The sequence below is a fragment of the Lissotriton helveticus genome, chromosome 8 (genome assembly GCF_964261635.1).
Source record: "Lissotriton helveticus chromosome 8, aLisHel1.1, whole genome shotgun sequence".
NCBI lineage: Eukaryota > Metazoa > Chordata > Amphibia > Caudata > Salamandridae > Lissotriton > Lissotriton helveticus.
Genome location: NC_136069.1, coordinates 878117091 through 878137822, shown reverse-complemented (window position 1 = coordinate 878137822; position 20732 = coordinate 878117091).

The window sequence follows — 20732 nt, the reverse complement described above, 5'->3', positions numbered from 1 at the left end:
TTTTCCTTTGGGTCTGAGGACTTCGTGCGCAGAAGGGCGAACCCCTTGCACTGGCGGGTCTGGCTGAGGCCTGCACGACAGTACCTCCCCCATCCATAGAACCTCCTAATATTCACTACCCATGTAGCCTCTCGAGCTCTTGAATGGCACCTCCTGGACCGGCGGATAAAGGGTGCTCCTGCTGCAGTCCCCTCTTACCCTCGCTCTCACTGCCTCTTCCTGGTCCGTCAGGACATTTATCATTTTGTGTCAGTGATAATATAATCAGTTCTGCTGTGCTTCTCGTTAGGCCGGATTTATCTTCAAAGTCTCCGTGGTCCCTTGGGACATTGCCTGCCCTTTAGTGGCCCTCTACCATGTCTCAATTGCTGCCTATTCTCTCGGGGTGGCGTTATTCTGTCTTCTTCACTTTATACATTTTCTCAGCTTGTCGTGTGACATGTCTTGTGCCCACTGATGTCACTCTCCATTGCGTCTACTACTCGTCATGGCATCTACTGCTGCTCCTTGGGCTCGTGCCTATGCCTGTCACTGTCATTTGTTATGTGGCTTACTGACCACCTTTATTTCACTTGACATGATGCCTACGTTGGGCATGGTGCCCATGCATGCATTTAGGACGGTGGCTTCCCTTTCAATTGGTCTTGTGCCCTCTCAGAATCTTAGAACAATCAACAAGACCCTGTCCAGGGGCGTCAATACGAGTCAGTAAGGGAGAGGAACAGTCATATAGTACTGATAACCATTCCAGCACCACACAATTAGTGTGGAGGTGCTTTAACTGCTATGCGCCAAAATTCATGAGAGACCACATTTCCTTGACAGAGAAACAACGAACACCCAGTAGTGTGACCCAGCTAGGTCTAACACACACCTCCACCTTCAAAGTATGGAGTCACATTCTCCTCAGGAAAAAATGTGTGAAGGCCAAGTGACACCTCACGGAAACACCACCAACGGGGTAACTGGTATGTAATTTCCAGACAAGCCCCTGTCTCATCATCGGTAGTCACTTGGTCCTCAAAGAAAAAGGGAAAGAGTGTCCAAACACAAACAACACAAATATGTGACAAATTGTGAGAAGCAGAGACAGTCTGCTAGTGACAAACATGTAACAAAAAAAAGTGCATAAAACACACAGCAACTAATTCCCTTAACCAACTTTATTCATAGGGAGAGTTTTTAGATGCTGTGTCAGTAAAAAGGCTGGTAGCTAATCATGCACACCATTACCTAGTGCCAGTGCCGACATGTTTCACTGCCATATACTGTAGGGCAGTTTCATCAGGGCTGCACACTATGCTGCCACTTAACTTTGGACACCTGTTCTTTGTTTACCTAAGACCACCTGGTTGATCATACCGGTTGCCTAAGGGATGAACGAGATATGTAGAACTCCAGACGTGAGATCCTACATACACTCCAGCCTGTAGCTATATGCGTGAACGCTCAAGCGGAGCGTATTGTTGGATGAGACAATACGCTCCGCCTGAGCGTTCACGCATATAGCTACAGGCTGGAGTGAATGTAGGATCTCACGTCTGGAGTTCTACGTATCTCGTTCATTGCCCAGATTGCCCCTTAACCTCGCATCTGTACCGCTCTTATTGAACTTAACCTACGTTTGGACCACCGAATGAAGGAACGGAAAGGCGACCACAAGAAGCGAGATAGGGGAATCACACCTTCTGAACGAGAGAGTCAGGGAGAAAAACCAGTTCCCACGCCAGAACCTATGGAAATCAGAGCGGTAAGAGCTTCGCTAACCTTGGGTGAAAAGGACCATCGCCCAAAACAAGACCTCTGCCTCTATTGCGGCAAGAAAGGGCACTACTTAAGGGATTGCCCCGTGAAGCCTAAGCCGGGACGGTTTAGGTCTGGCCAAACCGCAGCAGGGTCACAGGGCAGGGACAGGAAAACTCCAAAGTTTGATGGTTGGTGAAGGGAACCCATCAAGCATCCTTATAATCCCTTCCATCTTTCCAGACGACCAACAAGAAAGAAACCATTTGTTTCTTACAATGACGTTGGTTATTGATACTGAAGAAAAGCCTATACACGCTATATTCCGGCGCAACTGGGTGCTTCATGGACTACACAGAAGCCAAGCGACTAGGAGTACAGCTTCTGACTAAGAAATCCCCGGAAACGGTGTATGCTGTGGACGGAAAAGAACTCTAAGCCGGCCCTATCAAGTACCACACTCCGGAATACGAACTAACTCATGATGGCACTCTCAGCGAGACGATGTCCTTTAACATCATCCAGGCTCCTCATTATGGGGTTATTCTGGGGCTCCCGTGGCTACAAAAACACGAACCGCTGGTTCACTGGACAACCAAGTCGGTGCGGTTTACTTCGGATTATTGCAAAAACCATTGTTCCACCAAGACGGGTGGTCCCTCACGGGTTTTGGCATCTGTACAGAAAATCGCCACTGCAGCTGAAAAAGAAGTGTCGCTTCCTTCTTGTTACAAGGAGTTTGAATCTGTTTTTTGCGACGCTCGGGCCGAGAGGCTCCCACCGCACAGACCGTACGACTGCCGAATCGATCTCGTTCCGGGAGCGGTTGTTCCGATCGGAAGGATATACGCCCTCACCGTCCCTGAAAATTAGTTTCTACGGGAGTACTTAGACAAATACCTCACTCTCGGCTAAATCAGACCATCACGATCCCCGGCAGCGTCGCCTTTGTTTTTTATCCCAAAGGCCAATGGAGAAAAGAGGTGTTGCATCGACTATAGAGCGGTGAACTCGATTACGATGAAGAACCAATACCCACTGTCCTTGATCCCTGTTCTGCTAGAACAAGTACGAACCGCCAAGGTATACACAAAATTGGACTTCAGAGGCGCCTACCACCTAGTACGTATACGACAAGGCGACGAGTGGAAGACGGCATTTAAGACGCGGTATGGGCTATTCGAATACCTTGTTATGCCCTTCGGGCTCTGTAACGCCCCAGCCACCTTTCAGTTCTTCCTGAATGAGGTATTGCGGGAGTTTCTTGATCGGTTCACCGTGGTGTATATCGACAACATTTTATTCTATTCTAATTTTTTAATTGAAGAACACACAGAGCATGTGAGTCGGGTGTTACACGCGTTGGTTACCCACCATTTGTACTGTAAAATCACTAAATGTGAGTTTCACGTAACTACGCTGGAGTTTTTTGGGGTGATGCTCACGCCGTCTGGTCAGGTGATGGCCGAAAGAAAAGTCCGGGCTGTCAAGGAATGGCCTCGTCCCTGTTCCGTCAAAGACATTCATTGTCTATTGGGGTTCGCCAATTTCTACAGGCGTTTTATACGCGATTTCTCAGCTATGGTAACCCAACTAACACGACTTATGAGGAAAGATGTTCCGTTCATTTGGGATCAAGAGGCACAAGGAGCCTTTGATCGAATGAAAATCGCTTTCTCAACAGTTCCATTCCTTACACATGCTGACCCGGAGAGGCCTTTTTTTTTGGTGGAAGCGGACGCATCTGAAGTAGCGCTGGGTGCTGTGTTATCCCAAAGAGACGAAGCCACGGGAGTATTGCATCCTATTGCGTACATGTCTCGGAAGCTCAACCCTGCGGAGAATAATTACACGATCGCTGAGAAGGAGCTACTAGCCATCCACGATGCGTTCCTGGAGTGGAGACACTGGTTGTTGGGGGCTAAACACCAAGTAATGGTGTACACAGACCACCACAACCTGCAAATTATGCGAGCCGCTCGTCACCTAACCCCAAGACAGCTACGTTGGATGTTGTTTTTTGAAGAGTATCATTTCATCGTCACCTTCCGACCCGGTGTACACAACAAGAAAGCCGACGCCTTAACGCGACAAGAACAACCGACTCTCCATACCGCTATCCCAGTAAGAGCCATCATGAAACCATCGCAGGTGGTGGGGGTCACTCAATCAGAAGATTTGCTAAAGGGCATTAAGAAGAGCGCTCAATCCTGTGTATGGAGAACCTGGCTCCGTCACCATCCAGAATGGACTATGAAATAGGGCATACCTATGAGAGGTACACAAGTCCTTGTCCCTACAAGACCCCTGCGTAAAACAGTATTTTCCTGGTGTCATGATTCCCCATGTGCAGGTCATATGGGGTACGTAAAAACACTTGAAAAGGCGTTGAGACAATTTTGGTGGCCCACTATTCGACCTGATCTTTGTCAATGGGTAAAGGAATGTACACAGTGCGCCCAAATGAAAACCGACCACCGACAACCGCAGGGACTCCTTCAGCCCATGCCTACCCCGGAGAACCCTTGGGAGACGTTTTCGGTGGACTTTATTGTTGGGCTCCCCAAAGATCAAGGAAAAACCGCCATCATCGTTGTGGTTGATTATCTTACCAAGATGGGCCACTTCATCACATGCAACCAAGTTTCTACAGCTGGTCTCCTGGCCCACCTCTTATTGGTGAACATCGTCAGGTTACACGGACTCCCGAGGGTGATAGTGTCGGACAGAGGGGCCCAGTTTACTGCACGTTTCTGGAAGACCTGGTGTTCAGAGCTGCACATCCACACGTCTTTATCCACCAGTTTTCACCCACAAACCGATGGTCAGACAGAGAGGCTGAACTAGACTCTGAAGCAGTTCTTACGGTGTTATGTTCAAAGCAACACAGACTCGTGGGTGGACTGGTTGTGGGTGGCAGAAATGGCATATAATAGCACGCAACACTCCTCCACACTACACACACCTTTTTTCTGGTCTTATGGGCATCACCCTAGATTCAATCCCCTGCTTCTCCCGAGTACCAGCGCCAAGCTGCCTGACGTCAGGGAGAGGTTGTTGCGCGTTCGCAGAATACTTCTGGCTGCGCGCAAGAATCTCCTAAAAGCCAAGGTATGATACAAGAATCAGGCAGACAAACACCGCAGGCATGGTCCGGTGTATAAAAAGGGAGGCCTGGTATGGTTATCCACAAAGCACATAAAATTCAAGAGATATAGTGTGTTTCACCCCAAGTACATAGGGCCGTATAAGATTCTCCAGCTGGTTGGCCCGGTAGCGGTCCGGCTTCGGTTGCCGGTTCATTTCAGGATACACCCTGTCTTCCATGTTTCTCTCCTCAAACCCTCTCACTGTCCGATCCGTCGGGCTCCAATGCCTCTGTGGGTGCAACACGAGTGGGAGTATGAAGTCCAGAGGGTGCTTCACTCTAAGAGAGTGAGGGGCTGATTGTTGTATCTGATCTCATGGAAGGGGTATGGTCCGGAAGAGAACTCCTGGGAACCTGCCAGGTCTGTGCATGCTCCGCATTTGGTTGCTCGTTTCCACAGGGACAAATCTTCTAAGCCTGCTGTTGAGCCGCGTCCCTTGTAAGGGGGGATGTACTGTCATGTTTCTTGTGTCCGCGGCTCTCTGTAGGCTCTTCGAGTCCCGAAAACGGCAACAACGGCACTGAAGACTACATTTCCCGGCATGCCAGGGATCACGTTGAGTGTATGACGTACATCACGTAAGACGGGGAAGTAAAGGCCGTACCGAAGACGCCGACTTCGCCGATTATTCCTGTGAGGAGACGGAGATGGTTGGTATGGAGCCGTCCTGGTAAGCTTCTGCTCTATTACTCTATTTACTTGGAATCCACCAGTGTCCCGTTCTGGGTCGGACACTTTTCCGCACTTGCTCTGAGCGGAGTTTCAACTGTAACGAGTCTTGGGGCATTTTCGCACTACGACTTACTGTATTGCATTCTTCCTGTAGGAGGAGACGTGTTACGACCGTCACATTGCAGGGAGGTACCTGAGCCAAAACACTAAACTAGTGTCGAACTTCATAAACAAAGAAGTCGGGGCTCTGACTATTCACACCATTGTACTGTGCAAAACTATGACTGGATCGTCTAAGAGGTATTAGACGTTTGTGGACCTAGGAATCTATCGGTTCCGTTGTGCCTATTTTCCTTGTGAACCAAGATACTGTTGTGAAGTCTTCACTTTGTTTATTCCTTATTTTCACCCCAACACAGGAGAAACGAGACAGGGGGTTCAAGCCTGAGGGAGTGTTGTGTCAACTGGATTGAAGACATACAGTGTTGGACGTTGGTGACAACACTCTAGCAATGTCCCGAGTCTCTTCTCCTAGGATTTAGGTCCACCGTATTTTCCTTTACAGGTAGGGGTGACACCATATTTTATACAGAAGGAAAAGAAAGGGATTAGGAATGTTTCTATGGGTGTGGGAGGGTACTTTCTAACTGGCTGTTGTTCTCGTTTCAGATCTCCCTCCCCGCTGTCCCCTTCCTTTCCCTCCCCTGCGGGACTGTCCTAGTCGCCTGTGTTTCTACTTCAGGCTCTGGGGTAGTTGTGTAGGGGAGGTTATAGGTCATTCAGCACAGCCCTGAAGAAGTTGAGAAGACGGAGCCTGACACTTTCAATTTAATTACTAGTAGTGTTAGTACACTCAGTAAGAGTAAGAATAGCAAAGAACTAAAATACAAATGTAGTGGAAGTGGAACTTGTTTATCCTTAATTTGTGCATCATGTCGGATGGATGCAGCATCAGTGACCTGCAGCAGATAGCAATGGGGATGGAAACAGTAAGCCAACAGGAACAATGGAAGACACACAGGCCTATGTGGCAAAAACAAAGCAGCACACTACTACTACCACCACCACTACGGGCCCAAGCCACATGGTCACTCATCACAGGCACATGGGTAAAGCCCAGAAAACAATGAACTCAAGCAGGCCTTTATCCCTATATAGCCAGACAAAGGAGGATGCCTGTTACCAATCACAGCTTAATGCAAAAAAGAACATCTGCATGGCTAAAAAGGTTGGAAAGTTACACAACAACAACACATACAACAAAGGCATTTATTAACACAACATCCAAAAAGTTAACTACACCCCAAACACCACATTTGGGAATTCAATCCAATGCCATCCATGCCCTAAATGATGTTTAAATTCAACAGACAACATAGAAACAGCTACATCAAGCACCCCCGATGACTACCTCTGGGACTCTAGGCCTACTGGCAGAATAGGTCACAAGTTTGGAGGCCTATGGCAAAAGCATAGTGGAAGGTCACACAAAATGGCCGCCCCCAAATGGACTGGCCACCCACAACAACATGAAAAGAAAGAGAAGACAGACAATGCATGCTTTGGCAAAAGCACAATGCTTGGCTTCACAAAATGGCCGCCACCCACATGGTCAGCCCACCCTCAAACAACAAAGTACGTACAATCAATCAATCAAACAATTTATATAGCACGCTACTCACCCGGGAGGGTCTCAAGGCACTGGTAGGGGCGGTCCGTTACTGCTCGAAAAGCCAGGTCTTGAGTTGCTTCCTGAAGGAGAGATAGTCGTGGGTCATCCGTAGGTGGATGGGGAGGGAGTTCCATGTCTTGACCGCCAGGTAGGAGAAGGATCTTCCTCCGGCGGAGGCTCTGTGAATGCGTGGTACTGTGGCGAGGGCAAGGCTGGTTGATCGCAGCTGGCGGGTGGGCGCGTAGAAAGTGAGGCGGTTGTTGAGGTACTTGGGGCCCAGGTTGTGGAGAGCCTTGTGTGCGTGGGTGAGGAGTCTGAACGTGATTCTCTTGCTGATGGGAAGCCAGTGCAGGTCTCTCAGGTGGACGGAGATGTGGTTGTGGCGGGGGATATCCAGGATGAGTCGTGCGGAGGCGTTCTGTATGCGCTGGAGTCTTTTCTGTAGTTTGGCTGTGGTTCCCGCGTAGAGGGTGTTCCCGTAGTCCAGACGGCTGGTGACGAGGGCCTGGGTGACCGTCTTCCTGGTTTCATTGGGGATCCATCGGAAAATCTTTCGGAGCATGCGCAAGGTGTTGAAACAGGATGACGAGACGGCGTTGACTTGTACAAAGGACAGGAACAGGAAGTTGAGGTCTCTGGGGAACTTCCTTCCTCTTTTTAAAAAAAAAGAAAACAGAAAAATTACTCCATGCTCCAAAAACTACAACCAAATGACAACCTGGGGAGTTTTTTTTTAGCAAAATGAACAAAATCATAAATAAAGAGAAGGTTTTATTCAACTCGAGACATTTGGCTAGCGAGATTGCAAATTCGGCGTATTCGGCTGTGCGAACTGTACATAAAGTCGCTATCACAAGCGCGAGCGCGCAGATTGAGTGCGCAAAGAAGACAAAAACTGTAAGGTTGCGTTGTTGCACTGTGCAAAGTTACCAAAACTACGCGAGCTGAATTCCGAGGGTTACCTACTGGCAGAAAAAGCCCTATTATTTAACACACACCCAAAACCTGAAATTCCACCCCAAAAAAACACATTTTGCAAATCAATCCAAAGCCATCCGTGCCATACATGATGTTACAAATTAAACAAGCACCACAAAAACAGTTGTTTAACTTTCATGCACCCATGATGATTTGAGTAGTACCTCTGGGCCTACTGGCAGAGTAGGCCACAAGCTTGGAGGCCTATCGCAAAAGCACAGTGGCTGGTCCCACAAAATGGCCACCACCACATGGCCAGGCCACCCACAGAAAGTACATAAAATGAACTCAAGCAGGCCTACTCTAACTAATTGAACTTCTAGGGTTACCTATTGGCTGAAAAGCCAACATTTAATTAACAAACACCCAAAAACTGAAATTCCACTCCAAAAAACACAGTTTGCAATTGAATCCACTGTCATCCATGATGTTTAAACACTTGAAATTCAACAGACACCACAGAAATATGGTTGGACCCATGGGTACCTCTGGGCCTACTGGATGAAATTTCAAAGAAATACAACTTGGCCCCTCATGAAAGTACAGGCCTCCCTCAACAATAATTTTGAACAATGATTGAAAAGCCCAGAAAACTGTATGTAAAAAAAAGCCAAAATCAAACAAACATGTACACCAATTCTCCAATTTACTTGTAAAATAAAATTTCAAATCCAAAAGTCCTCAATAAACCCAATCCAATGATATGATGCAGCAGACATACACAAAAAGTGATCCTTCCAGCTCAAAATCTAAATGAAAGTGAACAGCACATGGACAAAGCACTGGGAGGAGCCTGCTGGACAGGAACAGGAAGTTGGAGACTCTGGGGCACTTCCTTCCTCTTGAAAAAAAGAGTAGAAAAAAGAGGTCTCCTTGCACAAAAGACTACAGCCAAATCACAATCTGATGGGTTTTTCTGAGCAAAAAATCATTTTCAAGAAGGTTTTATCATGCTCGAGAGATATTCTGTGCCAGATTGTAGTTTCTGCGTGTTCGGAAACGTGATCTTACTAACACTGCGCCGGAAGGAAGATCGTGCATTCGAATGACATGATCGCTCATCCAAATGACGTGATTGCGTTCGCACAGTCTCGCGGGACTGTGCGGCCAGATTCCAAACCTCGTGGCGCACGTAACCAGAAGAGGAAATCGAGTAGGCGAACGCAGAACCACGGTTACTCATTACCGCACATGCAAGAACGCTATTGAGCGTGCGAGGAACTACACTATGCTGTAGATTGCGAATAATTCGACAACCGCGCACTCACTGCGAAGCTCGAAGTTGCCGAGACTCAGCAAACTCCAATTTAATAGCTGAGGAAGCCACTGATTTAGAAAACGAACGGCTCTCAATTAGAGGTCTGCCAGTGCCAGCCCAGGACAGTGCAAGTACTACAGCGCATCCAGTCAAGTTCTTCTTCAGAGCATGAGAGCAGTGTGTTTGCTTCCCAGCAGTCACCAACACCAATAACATCAACAAGAGCACAGGATCTGATTCATCAGACACAGCAAAAAAATAGCTGCTTGGTTTCTACAGAAAGGGATGGGTAAGTCTGTTGCTGGTGCAAAGTCAAAAGAGGCCAAGCAAATCGGAGCACCCTTAACATTGAGCAGAAGGTCCAAGTCTATCTGGATGACACAACAGAGGTCTTCATGGAGCAAAGCCTATTGGCGTATTGGTATGGGAAAAGAAGCCAATGGCCAGTGCTCAGCAGACTGGCGATAAAGTATCTGGCTTGCCCTGTCACAAGTGTCTCTTCTGAGCGTGTTTTCAGTGCTGCTGGTACCATTGTAACTGTGAAAAGGACCAGTCTCTCGCCCAAAAGCATGGAGAGGTTAACCATGATCAAAATGAATCAGCACTTCATACCACCGGACCACAAAATACATGAATCACATCAGGAAGAGGAGAGCGACTCCGAAGACATAAGTAGTGGGTTACATGACCTACTTCTGTCCGAACCACCAGAGTTTAAGGACGAGCTCCTCTTCCCTGACAACTATGCTTTCAAATTGTTACTTTTTCCCTTCCTTTATTTGTGTGTATATATGTCTTTCTGGTTCAAATCAAAGGCTTCCTTTACCAGAATAAACTCGCTGGAGGATCTACATAAGTTGGAATAAGAAGGTCTCTTTCCCGCTACCCAATTCCAGTAAACTCTCTTCAGAACGGATTTAGGGGGGGCGGTTCTAGACTGCCAGGACTCCCTGAGGCCAAGCTCCCCAAGCAAGGATTTGACATCCCTCAGCCATTTAATTCTTGACCAGCCGGGCATCAGTAAGACCTCCTTCAGTCCCTCCGCATAACTATGAAGTTCAGGAACTCTCCATAGACTGGACCATAGTAAGAGGGGACGCAACTTGGCCTGATCTTTGATTGAGCAGCAGCCCATATCCAAAAGCAAGGGTAGTGAGGGTGTGCTCTTTGGAAGGGCCAACAAGTCTTTCAAAAATGGTGCATCAGCAGGATGTTTCAGAAGATGCTTCACCACTCTGTTCACATACAATGAGAACAGAGTGGGGGCAAGGACACAACCCTGGCGGACACCCCTGTTCACTAGGATTTTGACAGTCTTTTGGCCCTGCTTTCCCCACCTCACCTGCGCAAAGTTCTCTGAGTGGAGTTTCGTCAGGAGGGAAAGAAGATAAGCGTAGTCGCTAACAGTCCCTCCATAACAAGTGAAACGTACGTGACTATAGCCATCTTCTGTTTTGTTTCCAATCGGAAACTCATCATTGTCTTAAGGCTACCACCTCTGTCTGCAGGCATACACAACTCTTCACTGCCAAAACTTGAGCAGGCATCCAAAACTAAAGTAAACTCATCATCACTTTCAGAAGGCTCGGCATCTCTGATCTGACAGCCAAAGAGAAGAGCAAGACAGGCATTTGATTAATGAATGATGTCATGCATTGCATTGGATGCTTGCTGACTCTGAGCAAATGTGCATGAAGTCGAACTATACTAGTAGTTAAAATAATAACAAAGTAAAAGTGACTCAAGAGATAGTCAATGTTTCCATGCTGTTTAATAATAACCAATTGTACTCCTACTACTGCAGGTGCAGTCTGGACTTACTTAATCGGAGTCACTCACTACAGACTGAGTTGGTTTTGGTCTGTTGGACAACACGTACACGTTCACACCATGCTGATGATGACCATACTATCTTTGCACGCAGTCAGTTGGATCTGAGATGATTGATGGAATAACAGCATTTCAGGAAGTGGCATAAAAGGTAAACACAACCAATCAACAAAAACCACAGCAGACCTAGGCTACATGTCTGTGCAGTGATGGAGTCGAATAGTGGTATAATGATGACTGACAGTGGCGCATTGATTTAGTCACTTGATTTGAAAAATGCTAGGTTGCTGTACATGCCTTTAGTCTGGCTCTGTCAAAAATTAAGGTAACTGGGGGCGTGGCTTGACCGGCGATGTGAGCAGACGTGTGCCTGCGGAGCTCCCGCCGCCGTTGGGCCCATCATTGGCTATCTGAGCGGAAATCAGGGGTCCGGACCCGCCACACACCTCCCTGGTACCCCTGACCACCTGTGCAGCATGTCTGGACATCAGGCCTCTGCGCTCCGCCTGGTCAACGGCAGGAACGAGCAGCTGGCTCGCGGCGCGAAGATCCGACCTGTCCATCCGCCGTCTTGTGTCCGCGGAGGAGGCGGTCTGCGGCGGAGCCCAGTGGACCCTGGGGCTGTCGGCGACCGCTGACCTGAGCGACCCCCGCCCTCCCCGCACAGAAGCCTGGCGACGCCCTTACCTTGCCTGGGGCCGCAGTGGTGTGGCGGAGTGGCTGGAGAGGGGCCCCAGAGCGGCTTTCGGATCCGGAGCGCCCAGCTTCCCGCGCTGCGGAGTGGAGCTGAGAGGCGGCAAGACCCGAGTGCTGACCCCAGCGAGGATCGGAGGCACTGCTAGCCTCACCCCCCCTGTGGGCTACTGAGAGAGAGCGGCCCTGCGGAGCCACGGTAGACGGCGGAGGGAACGGTCGGAGCTGCGAGCTGAGGCAGACGGTGCCCCTGGGGCACTTTGGAGAGCAGACGGCGCCGGCCTGCGGGGAAACGCCGTGACAGCGCGTCTTCAAAGCGGCTCTTCCTTGGGGGTGAGTGCAGGCCCGGAACAATAGCGTGTGACACTTTCTGGGGCTGACCCCCTCTAGAGGACTAGTGGCCCCCGCTGGAGGCGAGTGGACCTGCGCATTTACCTGGCTGGCCGTGCATTTAGAGCAGAGGCGCTGTGACCTGGGGAACCCTAGACTACCTGCTCTGCTACGTGGGGTGTGTGCTGGGGGCTCGCTGCTGCGAGGTGTACCGTCCCGGGCCCGGACCCCCTGAGTGCGCTGTGTCTTTGGGCCGGTGCTCCCCACCGCCCCCCTCTGTTTTTGGGCTTTTGTCCAGGCGGCCTACGTCGGGCGAGGGCCCAGATGCGGCCTAGGCGACAGCCTGTGGACCACGCGTAGGATGACGCGCACGAACAGGACCAGCAAGGCGGAACCAGCGCCGACCCCCAAGGGGAACCCGGTGACGGCCATGTGGGGCAAAGTGGGAGCGCCGGCGGCCAGTGGTGGCCCACCTGCGGAGATGGCAGATTCTCCCCCGGTTACGCAAGCGTTCATGGCCGCCTTCATGACCGACCTTAAGACGGAGATCGGATCCCTGAGGTCAGAGGTCCACTCGTGTGTCACGGAGCTTCGGAAAGAGGTTACGGAACTGGGGGACCGCGTGGACAGTTTGGAGAGGACGGCGGACACGCGCACCGAGGACCAGGAACATCTATGGCAGCGCCTAACGGCCCTGGAACAACAGAACATTGAACTCCAAATCAAGCAGGAGGATTTGGAGAATCGGGGTCGACGGAACAACCTCCGCATCCGCGGCGTGCCACTCGGAGAAGAAGGGGAGGACGTAATGGACTTTGTGGCGCAACTCCTCCACGAGGTGCGGGGCGACGAGGATATATCGCCTCCCACACTGGACCGGGCTCATCGGGTAGCGGCGCCTGCGGGGAGATCGGGGCTTCTCCCAGACATCATCACGCGGGTGCATTTCTTTGTGGAAAAGGAGGAGATTTGGAAGCGTGCTCGAGACAAGCCGGACCTGCAATACAAGGGCCACAAGATTCAGCTCTTCCAGGATTTGGCGCCCAACACCCTGAAGCGGCGACGCGCTTTCCGCCCAGTGACGGAGAAACTGCGGTCCCTGAACATCTCGTACCAATGGGGCAATCCCTTTGCACTTATCTTTCAATGGGAGGGTAAGCGTAAATCCTTGCGGTCCTACGATGAGGCGGCACGACTCCTCAACATAACAGGCTCTCCTCCGGGGAGCCCCTCCAGACGACCCCCGAGCAAGAGGACACCGCTTACCCCGGACTGGACCACGGTGCCGAGGAGACAGCGTGCGACGCCTGTTGACGTGCCAATGACGAGCCAAGCCAGGCAGGAGGTCATCGCCCACATTAGAGCACTGGAGGAGGCAGAGATCGACCGTGCGGACCGCTCCCCTGCGGGCCTGTCCTCCACATCGTGAGATGGTCAACATTCATATGTCACTCTACTTGAGGTACTGCTCTTATACCCCTCCGGAGGGCGGGGATGGATGTGGGGCAAGAGGGGGTTGCTTGGACTCCTGATCTCCTTGTGCTGGGCCTAGGCGGGTGGGGGCTCCATACCTTCTAGTGTTCCCGGCCAGTCATGTCCCACCGAGACTGTCTCCTGGGGAGTGACATCCCGATGGACATTCAAACCCGTGGGTGTAGGATGCCCTGCTCTGGAGACAGTGTACTTTGGCCCAGTTGGCCACGTCTTTACGGCCTAGGCCGTCAGCCCTTTAGACTGCTGCATGTTTGGCTGTTTCATTTGGCTTTCCTTTTTCTCTTTTTTCTGTCTTTCCTTCCTTTCTCTGTCTACTGCGGGGGGCTGGGGATGGGGGATGGTGCAGGGAGCGGGGGTGGGCCCTCTGGATGGGGCTCTGGGCTGGGGTTGTTCTGCTGCGCGAAGCTTTGCGTTCTAACCTTAGAGACCCCCATGATGGCGGGTGATATGGCCAGACCCCTTAAGATCTTATCACTCAATGTTAAAGGCCTTAATTCACCTAATAAGCGCCAACAGCTCTGGCATTACTTCTTGCAGCATGACCCAGACGTCATTTTCATACAGGAGACCCACCTTCTCCAGGCAGATACAAAGCGCATGGCGCACCCTAGATACCCCCTCCAATTCTGGGCTGCAGCGGATATGAAAACGGCTGGGGTATCGGTTTTGTTCAAAGCTGGCATCAGGCGGGGTTCTGGCAAGCTCTTCCGGGGTGGTGACGGTCGCTTCCTCAAGGTTTCGGTCGAGGTGGGCTCCCGCTGTCTTACGTTGTGCAATGTGTATGCGCCCAACCTGGCACAGGATCGGTTCCTTCGGGATCTTTTGAGTGCCCATGTCCTTCGGGGTGGACCCTCGATTATTCTGGGGGGTGACCTTAACCTGGTGTGGTGCCCTGCGATGGACCGGAGTGCGGGCTCCTTTCATGGGGCGGGGGCGATGTCCTCTGCGCTGCGCAAACAGATAGGCGATTTGGGTCTCTTCGACGCATGGCGCTACTTCTCCCCCGACAAAAAGGACTACTCTTTTTATTCTAGTGCTCACCGCTCATATTCCCGCATTGATCATTTGTTCGTCTCGCATGACCTGCTCTGTGATGTGATGGATGTGGAAATGTCGGACATATCCATTTCGGACCATGCGCATGTGGAGTTGCACCTTAGAGATCTGCGGAGTGGTCCTCCTAGGGAACGGAAGTGGCATCTGCCCCCATACCTCCTCAGAGATCCAGCGTCGGTTGACAACATCCGCACGGCCATCGCCTCCTATTTTGAATTCAACGATCTGCCGGAAACGCCGTTCCCGGTGGTGTGGGACGCCTTCAAGGCTACCATCCGGGGTCACATCACCTCCCTCGAGATTGCGAGAGCGCGTGAACGGAGGGCAGTGGAGGAGGGCCTGGTGGCGGATTTGCGGGGGGCTGAGGCGCAGAACCAAGAGGAATCCACTCTGAAGACGCGGAGGCGCCTAGCGAACCTACGGGGGCAATTGTGCATGCTACGTGCGAACCGGGCGGAGAAATCCCTCTTGGCACTGAAGCGCATGCACTTTGACGGTGGGGACAGAGTGGGGAAGCTCCTGGCGAGACGACTGAGGGTCAAGGCGGCCAGATCCCACATAGCGAATGTGATGCTCCCTGACGGGTCTCGGGCAGCGGCGATGGAGGCTAAACTGAAGGTGTTCCGAGACTATTACGCCTCCTTGTACACGGCGGCCCCGACAGGCGCTACCCCGCCAGAGGAGGTTCTGGAGAATTATGGGGGGATGCGCTTACATTCCGAAGCGGCGGAGAGGCTGGAGGAGCCACTTTCGCTCGCCGAGGTGACTGAGGCCATCAAAGATCTGAACTTGGGGAAGACGCCGGGCCCTGATGGCTTACCGCTTTCCTTTTACCGCCTATTCCGGGACCAGCTGGGTCCTTATCTCCTCAGACTCTTTGCTTCCTTCGATGGTGGCCAGGGTCCCTCTCCGGACATGGGAATGGCGGAAATAGCTTTAGTCCCTAAGCCCGGGAAGGATCCGGCGCTCTGCTCGTCATACCGCCCGATTGCGCTAATTAATACTGATTTTAAAATTTACACGAAGATGCTAGCTAAGAGACTTGATCCCCACATGCCGGACCTCGTTGACCCTGACCAGGTGGGCTTCATCCGGGGCCGTCAAGAGGCAGACAATGTGCGGAGACTGGCACATTTGGTAGGAAAGGTGCATCACTGGCACATTCCGGCGTGCCTCCTGTCGTTAGACGCTGAGAAAGCGTTTGATCGTGTGGACTGGGGGTTTCTCCAAGCGGTCCTCTGTAGGATGGGGCTCGGCCCAAAGATGATTGCCAGGATCATGGCACCTTATGTGGCGCCGAGGGCAAGGGTCAGGGTGAATGGAAGATTGACGGAACCGTTCGCCATTGGCAGAGGGACAAGGCAGGGCTGCCCTCTATCGCCATTGCTGTTCGCCCTGGCGATTGAACCACTGGCGGACCTGATCAGGCGTAACCCGGACATTTGCGGTGTTCGGATGGGGGGGCAAACTCATAAAGTGGCGTTATACGCGGACGACCTCATCCTCACACTAACGGAACCGCGACAGTCCTTGCCGGCGCTTCATGCGGTGCTCTGCTCCTTCGAAAGCGCCTCTGGCTTGAAAATTAATCACGATAAGTCGTGGGTGCTTAACCTCACAATCCCTCAGGCCGATGTTCCTCCCCTGGAATTGCTGTGCCCCTACCGGTGGACGGACCAACATATCCGATACCTCGGCCTCTCCCTGACTCCATCTTTGGAAGGCTGGTCGGCGCTCAATTGGGCGGAATGTCGCAAATCCGTTCTCACTGATCTCCAACGGTGGAAACCTCTTATCCCCTCTTGGCTGGGCAGGTTGAACGCGATCAAAATGTCTATATTGCCTAAAGTACTCTACCTGTTCCAATGCCTTCCTACACCTATCCCTCTGCCGAAGATTAGAGCCTTGCAAAGGGATTGTACTAAATTCATCTGGGGGGGCAAAAGACCCCGCTTCTCTCAGTCACTCCTTATGGCCCCGCGGGATCGTGGAGGGCTAGGGTGCCTGAATCTGGTGGACTATTATTGGGCCGCTCACTTGCGGTTTGTAATAGAGTGGGGTATTAGGCGGAGTGAGAAGGGGTGGCTACATCTGGACCGAGCGGTCACGGGTCGCACGATCTGGAACCTCGCTTGGACCCATAGGGCGGGCCGGTCCCCTAGTGCTTATTTGGCGGTTCCCACGAGAACGGTCCTGGACGTGTGGGACAAGGTGGCAGTGCGGAAAGGCTTGACGACCTTCCCCTCACCGCACACCCCCATAGAGGATAATCCATGGTTCCCACCGGCTAACCACACTCCCGCCTTTCGCAGGTGGACACGAGAAGACTGCAAAGTCCTTACGGATCTCTTTGACGGAAGCTCCATCAAATCCTTTGCCCACTGCCGGGAGGAGTTCCATCTTCCCCCGGAGGCTGAATTGCAGTTTCTGCAGTTGCGTCACTGGGCCTTATCGGAGGCAATATACCCTGGGGCCGCTCGGGCCTTCACCCCGTTCGAGAGGCTGGCTCGCTCTGGTGCGGGCACGAAGGGCCTTATATCAAAAATTTATCAGATTCTGCAACATCCTCTTACTCCCCCTGCCCACCCATATCAGCGGCAGTGGCAGGAGACTCTAGGTGCTGATATTGATCAAGCGCAATGGACCCGCCTCTGGAGGGATGTTCCTAAGGTGTATCGCAGTGTGCCACAACAAGAAAACGCGTATAAAGTAATGACACAGTGGTACTATACCCCTCAACGCCTGCACAGGATGTTCCCCTCTGTACCGCCCGGTTGCTGGAGATGCCGTTGTGTGCCTGGCGACTTCATGCACATCTGGTGGACCTGCCCCGTGATCGCTATCTTTTGGAAGGAAGTGTTGAGCCCCATTCGGGGGGTGCTGGGATTTCCTCTGCCTGACGATGCTAGCACAATACTGCTGGGACTCAAACCTGTTAGCTTGCTGGCCCTGACCCGCAGTGACTGGACCTTAGCGATGCAAATGTTGGGTGCTGCCAGACAACTTATCGCTCTGTATTGGAAGAAGGTGGAGGCCCCCCCTCTAGCTGTGTGGTTCGGCAGACTGTGGCACGTCATCACCATGGAATTGCTCTCGGCTAGGCTACAGTCTCGCACGACCCGCTTTGAAAAGGTCTGGCGGCCACTAGTGGCTTATCTTTGTAGGAGCGAATATGCTAGGAATATGCCCCCAGCGCTGCGAGCATTGCAATTGGTGGAAGATGCGGTGCTCCCCTATACCCCTCGCAACCTGTGATGCCCTCGCTGCTGTGATTGTCCCCCCTAGCTTCCCCTGCTCTTTCTCTGCTCTCTCTCTCTGCTTCCTCTAACCTCTGCTTTACTCTTTTTGACTGCCTTCTACTAGGCCTCTGGTTGAATGTTTGGCCCTTAGGGCCGGTTATATGTTGATGTTGGTTAAGTCAGTACCTGCCCGCTTCGCGGGACGACATATAAAGCGGGGTATCACTGGGGGGTGCTGGGCAGCGCTTTTTGGCCCCTTCTTGAGCGACTTCATGGGATCTTGACTGATCTTGATGAGCAGATCGGCAAGTGTGTTTGGAGTTATCGACCCGCACTGAGTTCGCACCATGAGTTCTTTCACGCGGCCGGCCCCATGAGGGTTGTAGGCTTATCGCTGTGTCAATGTGACCCTTTTCTTATGTGTGTCTCAAACTGAGACTTAATAAAAAGATGTTGGAATAAAAAATTAAGGTAACTGGACTTTGGGTCATGGCCCGGTGCCATGGGCCTGTTCTGTGCTGGCTCCTGTCCTGTTGTTCTTGTAGATTAATGTTGTGTAAATAGTAGAGTAGACACAATGTATTCAAACCGCCTCAGTCTGAAAGTATTCTCGCTCAAGAGGCTTGTCTTTTTGCACTACACTGAAATTGATGCTTTATTTTATTCATTTATTTTTCAATACCCATTTTGTTTTTCCATCAACACTTACAGGCTGGCATTTTACTCAGTGCTATTATACTTGGAGCAACAGCTCACACTTACCTTACCAATCCTCATCAGCCAGCCAGTGGCACCCAAGAATGATGTGCAGAGTGTCCATGGAAGGGAGGACCAAGATGAATGACGAGATACAACTGCACATTTGGACCTGGATAATACAGTAACTTTAGTATCATATTCGTCTTTTAAATAATTTGATTCCTTTTTTCTCTTCATTCATTTTACGACTGTGTGAATTTGTTTGCTAATTGCTCCCTACAACTATTTTTTAATTTTCCTTGCTAGCTTTCAGTCCGGTACAGCAGGTAATTAGGGTTTCTCTGAGGGCATACAGGCAAGGCAAATTTCATATAATACTACTTTCCCAGTACTGTCTAATTGTGTAGTAGTAGTTAAGTACTACTTATTAACCATCAAGTTATCTTCATCATGCATGCATTTAGTTTTTCTCCCTTTATAGATTTATTGGATTGTGGATCATCATCGTCTTCAAATAATGTTTTGCTTTTGGTGTCTCCGTGTGTACTGTTTTTCTTTGTCAAACCTTTCCCCAAACCCCCCTTCCCATCCATTCATCAAACTCTAACCCTCTTCCCTCGGGGATGTGTGATTGTATATTGAGGTGTGATGTGACTACATTAAATGTACACCAACAATTGATCACACGCTTGCTGGGGCAGATGTGGTGAAAGCAACACTAATTAAATGTCAACGAGGCAGGGTGAGGATCTTCTTCTGCTTGCCCACTCATGCTCAGTCTATGTACAAGCCAGTTAATTTTCCAAAGGGACCCACCGAATACATCATAATTAATTGCATTTACAGCATTAAAGTTTAAGAATTATGATTGTGTTAAGTCACTCCTTCAACACAACTACAGTTTAACTTCCTAGCCTCTTGTACTAGGCTGTCCCCGCCACCATTGTTTTCTTTTAGTTTAGCTGTTGCAATATTGTTTGTTTGGCAGTCTTTTTATGTACTGTACTTTTCTACTACTCCCACAGTCTCTCTCAGGCAAGTGACTGTCTCTTTTTTTTTTCAAATGCTAGTGCCAGTGTCTACTACTACCACCACAACCATGGCATCTTCTCCATTCTCTTGGGAAACCATGCAGCCATTGCTGTGCTGAACTTAATCCTCATCAATCACAGGTAAGATAAGTTTGCTGGGAGGTATAATGGACTAGGAGGAGTGACTGGTAGTACTAGTAGGACAAATATAACTCAGTGAGGGGTAACGCATCTATCTGTTTGCATGTTTAAAAATTGGCAGGATATTTAAATCAACCACTGGCTGCTGCCCTGCATCTGCAAGGAAACCTTGTGACGTACATAACTTCGTGAAACAGTAACCCCCCCACAAAACATTAACATCGTATGTTTAAGTATAAATCAATAACATTTATTTTCCAAACAAAAATAGACTATCCCACGCCCCACCCACCCCTCTCTCTAACCCCAACCAATGTCCAGTACAACCAATGTCCCAAAAATAAGAAACCCCAACACCCAATTCCCACCCTCCAACAAAAGTACTAAAAAAGAGGCAAATTAACAGGGTCCATCTAAAATCGGCGGGCTTTCAGGTGTTTTTGGCGCGCTCCTCTAATTGGTCCTCCAGCTGTGCCATCCGGAGGAGAAGTTTCTGTTGAAATGCACGGCACTTACATTTGCATCCAAGTGGGGGGGCAGCAGATGTTGAAAAATGGCAGCGGTGGGTGGCTGCCTGACTGTGGCGCCGTACTACTGCAGGCGGGGCCTGACTGGGGCATTGGAAGAGGCAGCAGCTACTGCTGCCGCCTCCTCCTCCTCTGCCTGACCCACCAGCCGGCGGTATTCCTCACAGATGGCCTGCAGTTTCCGTTGCCGGGCCCTGGCTACCAACTCCTTCCGTGTTGG